At 50.1% G+C, this 7,082-nt stretch overlaps 1 protein-coding gene across 1 annotated transcript in view; it reads left to right on the top strand.

Moving 5' to 3' along the window:
* Nucleotides 1–7,082, top strand: part of HEY1 (hes related family bHLH transcription factor with YRPW motif 1) — a 168,858-nt gene that overhangs the window by 90,246 nt on the left and 71,530 nt on the right. The gene's annotated exons all lie outside the window — the stretch shown is intronic.

The following is a 7,082-nucleotide window of genomic DNA, read 5'->3' as shown; positions in this document are numbered from 1 at the left end:
ACTGCCAACAGCCGGCGAGGAGCGGAGAGCTGTCGTCAGCCACGTGGGCGGGCTGCCTCAGAAGCAGGTCCTCCAGCCCTGGGTCAGCTGCAGATGCTGAACGCCAGTCGACGTCTGACTGCCACCCCACGAGAGACCCTGAGCTAGAATTATCCAGCCGCTCCTGTATTCCTGACCCACAGAAACTGCGACATAATTCCTTTGTAGTTTGAAGCCACCAGGTTTTGGGGTTGTCTGTTCTGCAGCGATGGATAATATATCACGTAGCTTTGCTTTCTGCCCTGGGGCACCGTGGCACTGATGCGTGTCCGCTCGGCCCAAGCAAGTGCGTAGACCAGGAGTTAACACTGAGGATGACCTTTGACCAGCGGGATGGGAGCGGATGGGTCTGCTTCCGGTCGTCTGCGGGGACAGTTCTGGCCGGCACTAAGTGGGCTTTTCAGGTGGCCTGTCTCCCACAGCAGTGTGTCTCTCTCCTTCGCTGTCCTACTCCCCTTCATCTCTCCTCCTCCCGGGATCACCCCCACGTGATCTGTCAGCGTACACGCTTCGTGACACGCTCCTCGGGGAAACTCAGGCCAAGACAGTGTCCCAGGACCTTTCCAGGTGAGAGTGTGAGCATCTGACTTAACAATGAGAGCCGCAGACTTAGCCTCGCCGGAATGGAATTTGCAGATAAGAGACTCGTTTTATCAGAGGACATCTTTAGCCATATAATGATTTTTTTCCTTTTTCTCCTCTTTAAAAAAAAGTGAGCATTTTAGATGCCAGTTTTGAAAGTTCCGTAATTAGACATTTACATGTCAAGGGCCCTATAAGCCCTTGATCTTGACGTGAGTGAGGAATAAAATAGCTCCTGAGGAGAAAAGGTAAATTGTGCGTATTGCATTCCTCCGTCCTCAAAAGAGAAAGCTCGTTCTCAGTGGCAGGAATGCCAAGTTCAGGCACAGCTAAGTTCCTCACACGCACAGACATTTGGGATGTGGCCTGTATTTATTAGAGTGACGACAGATGAGTTCTTTCCATCTCGCACTGGCCGCAGAGTTCCAAGATGGGTGACAAAGGTCGGTCTTTCAGTAGGTGTTTTAGTCCATTGGTCTCTTGAGGATTTCTTTTTCTTAACCAAAGGAGTTCTCGGGGGTTAACCGGATTGTAGTGACTATGATTTCTGGCATCTTAAAGCCATTCGACTGCAGAACTTAAGGAAGTTACATGGGCTGGGTTCTGGGCTCCTGTGGCTGCGACACCATCTTTGCCAAGTTCCAAACGCCTGAGAGACGGTGAGCAGGGGGAGGCCCGAGGCCCAGCACAAGTCCACTCGCTTGTGGACCGGACCCAGTCTTCTGGAGCATCTGCTCACTTTTCACAGCCCCACCCCCTTCGCAAGTTGAAAGCCAGAGCCGTGATGAAGCTACAGGCCATTCTGGCCACGGGCAAATGTTTACTACAAATTTGAGCTTCAACGTGAGAATTACAGAACGCGAGAACAGGTGGGGATGAGCCCGCGAGGAGAGCGGACATCGGAATGACAGGGACCGACGCCCTAGTGAAGGGCTATCGGTCATTCATTCAGCATGTGAACGGTGCCACTAGGGGCCCGGCGCTGTGCTGAATTTGGGAAGATGACGAAGGCACAGACCCCATCTTCCGGGAGCTCGGCCCTGCGAGAAATAGGACTTTGTTTTTGTGAAAAATGAGATTGTTAGCTGGTGTCATTTTTGAAAATTTTCCAGTGGGATATTTGCAGACAAGGACCTTTGGTAAAGCAGACATTCGTTAATTCAGTAATGCCAACCGATACGTCATTCCTATTCAGAGAGGTTTTCTGGTAAAATACCTTTACAAGACAACGTAATCGGAAGCTTTTTGGAAAATGCTGTCTTCACCACGCTAAGTGCATATAGTGGCACAAGGTCCCCGATTCCAACGCAGCTGTTTTCCCTCGAGACACAAAAGCCCGTTTCCTAGGTCTTGCCCTGGGTTTCATCACGACCCCACCTTTCCTTGTTCCTCCTGGGGCCGGGGGAGAGAGGGCTGCCTGGAGCCGCCCCCGAGCTGAGCCCCACTGAGAGCTGACCCCACTGGGGATTAGGGCCGCAGGGGCTCCGAAGCCTCGGTTTAAGAGTCAGGTCAGGGAGCTCTTTGAAGAGCTTGCGCTTTGGGAGAGAAAAACGTACGAGGCAGGTTCCAAATGCACACGCATTATATTTGGATAGAAGAGGCGGAATTATAAAGTAAAGCAACAGATTCCTTAGCAAATAGAACAGAACGTACGTGTCTTAATGAGTGTCGCATCCTTCCACGCTAGTTACCATGGCCGTCGCTCTCGCTCAAAGCAATTTCCTTGTGGAATCTCCTTCAGGGTTGCCGGAGCCGTCTTTGCGATGTCCTCAGGGGAAGGTATTTCATCTTTTAAGAGAGGATTTAATTGTTTGTTAAAGAGTCAACGGCCATTTAAAGCTATGATTAAAAAAAAAAACGCTAGCGATCAAGCTGAGTAATCTTGTTTGCGACTGTAAAGTTACGGGGCTGATTTCGGAACTGGGCTTAAAATGATTACGAGGCAGATGCTTTTTAGTAGCCAGCTGTATTAGCGTGTTAGGGCTGTCTGTCTGTCTGTCCGTCATAACGAAATACTGCGGACTGGGCGGCCTGAACACCAGGCATCGATTTTCTCATGGTTCCGGGGCTGACGGTCCCCCCACGATCAAGGTGCTGGCGGGTTTGGCTTCTCCCGAGGCCGCCCTCCTCGGCTGGCTGATGGGCGTCTTCGTGCTGGGTCCTCACACGGCCTTTTCTCTGCATGGTGACACCCATGGTGTCTCTTCATGTGTCCTCATGTCTCCTTCATATGAGGACACCGGTCAGTGGATTAGGGCCACCCTCACGGCCTCTGTTTAAGTTAATCACGTCTGTTTAAGTTGATGACTTTGTCTTCAAACGCAGTCACATTGCGAGGTACTCGGAATGGGCTTCAGCACATGAATGTGGAGAAACACGATTCAGCCCATAACGCGCTGTCACTGAGTCTGTGTATAACTGTCCATCCAAGTGCTCTGGCCTGAAAGATAGCATGATTTTCACATGTAAGTGCTGGTTAAACAGTAATTACTTCCATCTATGGACGAGGAGATAAACAAAACGTGGCATATACATACAGTGGGATATTATTCAGCCTGAAAAAGGAAGGAAATTCTGACACCTGCTACAACGTGGATGAAACTTGAGGACACATCATGCACAGTGAAAGAAGCCAGACGCAAAAGGACGGATAGAGTATGATCCCGCTGACACGGGGTGACCGGAAAGGGCAAACACGCAGAGCCGGAGGCTGGCGGAGCGAGAATGGGGAGCTGTTGTTGAATAGGTCGAGTGTCAGTTCGAGAGGGTGAAAATGATCTGGAGAGAGATGGTGGTCACGGTTGCACGGCCATGCGAATGCGCTCACGGTGCTAAACTGTACACTGACGTGGTTAAGATGCTAAACTTTATGATGGTTTGTGTACTTTATCATAATAAACAATTTTTAGTAATTACTCTGTAGGAATTAGGTCAAGAGATAGAGCCAAAGTTTTCCAGTAAACGTGGCTTAATACAGTTTATCTATTGAGACAAGAGATGCATGCATAAACCTGGGGTGTAGGTGGCCCAGGACCCAAGGAAAGTAGAATTGTATAACATCAGTTAAACAATTCATTATTTCTGAGCAATAGTTGTCTCAGCCGTATATAGCGATAGTGCCGTAGTATCCTGCGTATCTGACTTAACGGTGCTGTGACAGTCACATGACCCGCCCTCCCAACTGCCACGCCCGGGACCTACGCTGATTAAACCGTAAGGCAAACCGAGTCTGCTTCCCAGCCCCTTTCTTCGCTCCTTTTCCATCCGCTGAAATCTTATTTCCCCTTCGCCTGGGCAGTCAGCGCCTTCGGGACTGAAGTTCGATGCCCTCGACGTCTTGCCATAATTACCCACCCCATCCCCAGGCTTGTCATCTAGACACAGTCAGTCAGAATTATCCCTCCCTTCAGCTCTTGCTCTATGACATCGAACTATCTAGGGATCTAATAAAGATTAAACTGTGGGAAAAGTATTGATTCTGTCCCTCACTTAAGAGGAAAATAAATTCATACTAGGATGTAAATGACTGAAAGATTACTGGCGGAAGGAGGCAGTTCTTTAGGCCAGTCCTGTAGCTGTCCTTGCTTGTGTGCTTCGCCACTCAGGGCCCAGTGCGTCATTTTTCTCTTGTAGCCATTGAGGTCAGAGAGGAGTTGCCTTGGAACAGGGCAGCCTCAGTGCTGAGCTCTTCACCACAGTGCACCGGACTTCCAGAAGTGTCCCTAGACAGCGAGCAGGACCTCATTGCTTCTGTTGTCCATACGCTTGACCGAGATAAGCCTGCTCCATAGGATTGCTTTTTTTCACATATGGAGAAACATAATCAGGTCCCCGATCAACCTGGCCTTCCTGGACTTGCTTGTCAGATAAATGGAAATGGTACCAAAATGGCGTCCACTGGCTCATTGGCCCAAACCAAAATCAATCTATTAAAGAAATGATTCTAATTTTGTAAAGATATTTATGTAAGATGCTTCTACTTATGAGGGAATCTCTCTTTTTCGATTAAGTGTATTGGGGTGGCGCTGGTTCATAACATTACATAGGTTACAAGTGTACAGTACCATAACACACCGTCTGTATGTTGCATTGTGTGCTTGCCACCCTTTCCCGTCCCCTCCGGTGACCACCATACCGTTGTCCATGTCCGTGAGTTGGTTTGCTTGTTTTGCTCGTTCATTTGTTGCTTTTTGTTTTACATCCCACACATGATCGAAATCATATGGTTCTTGTCCTTTTCTATGAGCTGTTTCACTTTGCACGATGCTCTCAAGATCCATCTACGCTGTCGCAAATGGCAGCATTTCATCTTCCTCGTGGTGGGGTCATATGCCGTCGTTATCTATTATGTACCACATCTTCTTTACCCCGTCACTGATTGTAGGACATTTTGGTCGTTTCCCTGTCTTGGCTATTGTGAATAATGCTGCAATGAATAAAGGGGTGCATGTATCTTTATGAATAAGTTTTCGAATTCATCGAGTAGATACCCAGAAGAGGGATTGCCGGGTGGTATCGTAGCTCTGTTCTTAATTTTTTGAGGAACCGCCATGCTGATTTTCATAGAGGCTGTTCCAGTTTACATGAGAGAATCTTTCTTAAACATAATTCTCTATAAAGTGGATCTTATTTGATTTTCCGGACAAAAAGTCTAATTTTTGAAGAGTCAGAGGCCTTGTGATACAGTTCCATCTTGAAGATGGTCTCCTGGCTTCAGGCGCTGAAGATGGCATTAAGCTGCACTTTACGACATGTGCAAAATAACGACATCGAGTCAGGAATTCTGACAGAGAAACCCGCCCTGCGGCAGCAGCCGGGCATCACTCCTGCCCCGTTTCCGTTAATACGATGCGTTAACCAGTAGCTAACTGTTCGCTGCTGTTGCAGGTACCACGGCTCCCGCTCCCGTCTTATTCAGATAGAATTGATATACGTTTGAGGCGCACGGCAGGATGGTTTGACTTGCACGTACGGTGAAATGACTACTGCGATGAGTTTAGTTAGCATCCATCATCTCATAAGGACACAATAACAACTAGAAAAGAAAACACAGTTTTTTTCCTTGCGATGAGAACGCTCAGATGAGGGCTGCCAACTCCCACGGCAGCTTTTCTGTGCAGCGCTGGCCCTGCTGACTGCAGGCACCATGTCGTGCTTGCGAACCGAGTACCTGTTCATCTTATACCTGGAAGTTTGGGGCGGGAGCTTTGAATTCAGGGACTGTGTTGTGGACTAAATAGTGTTCCCCACTCCCCACCCCCTCAATTCACAGGTTGAAGCCCTGACTCCCCATGTGACTGTAGCAGGAGATTGTCCTTAGTAGGTGATTAAGGTTAAATGAGGTCACGCAGTGGGGTCCTAATCCGACAGGGCTGTGGCCTTATAAGAAAAAAGACTTCTCTCTGTGTGTCACGAAGGACACCATGAGAAAGAGTCCTCACGGCAACGCGACCTTGGGTCACAGCCTCCGGAACTGCGAGAAAATACCTTGTGTCTGTGCATTTGCTAGGCAGCCAGAGCGCTAACAGCAGCTCCTCACGCTTCACTGCATCCTCTGCGTTTCGAGTGTGGAGTGAAAGCCGGATCCTCTCACTGAGCATTTAAGAAACAGACACCTCTGATGCTGCTCCGAATCTCAAGCGTTTGGGGAAAATCCCTTAGAGGAAAATAGAAGGAAAAGCCAGTGCAGGGCCCCTTCCGTGAGGATGCGGATGTGGCGTCTGGAAGCTAGGTTTCTAAACTGCCATCCGACAGAAAGTGAAACGCCCCTCCCTCCCTGCCCGCTTCACCCTTTCCCGCGCGCCACCGCCGCAGTACGGGGCCTGCTCCGCTGCTCACGGCCGGGAGCACGCAGTGTCACCGTGGAGTCAGACGGACCCGACACCCACTAGCGACTTTCTGAACCAGAAGCTGGTTTTACTATTCCCAAAACAGATCGTTGGGAGGGATAAAGGATGCCTGCGCACAGTAGGGCCGAGGAGGCCGGGAAGCTCGCGCTTGCAGGCGGCGTCGAGGCTGGGGCCTGTCCTTGGGCCCACCGGCTGTGTCCGTAAGGCCAGATATCACACAGCAGTTAGCAGTGACGCTTTGGCTCCGAGAAGTGACGCAGAGAGGGACAAGGACCTCGTGTGTCTCCCAAGAGCTCAAGCTCCTTCTCCCCGGAGCAGAATACGGGAGACGGTGAAAGCAGCCATTTTGCTGCTGGGGATAAACCGGGCAGTTCGGCACCTGGGGATAAACCGGGCAGCTCGGCACCTGGGGATAAACCGGGCAGCTCGGCACCTGGACTGGGGGAGGGTGGCGGAGGCCAGGGCAGGCTTGGCTGACCGGTGTGCTCAAGTCCAGACGGCCTCAGCTGAAATGACGCAGAGGAGGGGCTGGTACCTAAGTGAACTGGGGGACAATTCCCCGGTGAGGTACACACTGCATGAAAGGGGGAATCGAATTAACCAGGATGAGTC

This window comes from Pteropus vampyrus, unplaced genomic scaffold (genome assembly GCF_000151845.1).
Source record: "Pteropus vampyrus isolate Shadow unplaced genomic scaffold, Pvam_2.0 Scaffold290, whole genome shotgun sequence".
Taxonomy (NCBI): Eukaryota; Metazoa; Chordata; class Mammalia; order Chiroptera; family Pteropodidae; genus Pteropus; species Pteropus vampyrus.
This window is presented reverse-complemented; position numbering and strand designations above follow the sequence as displayed.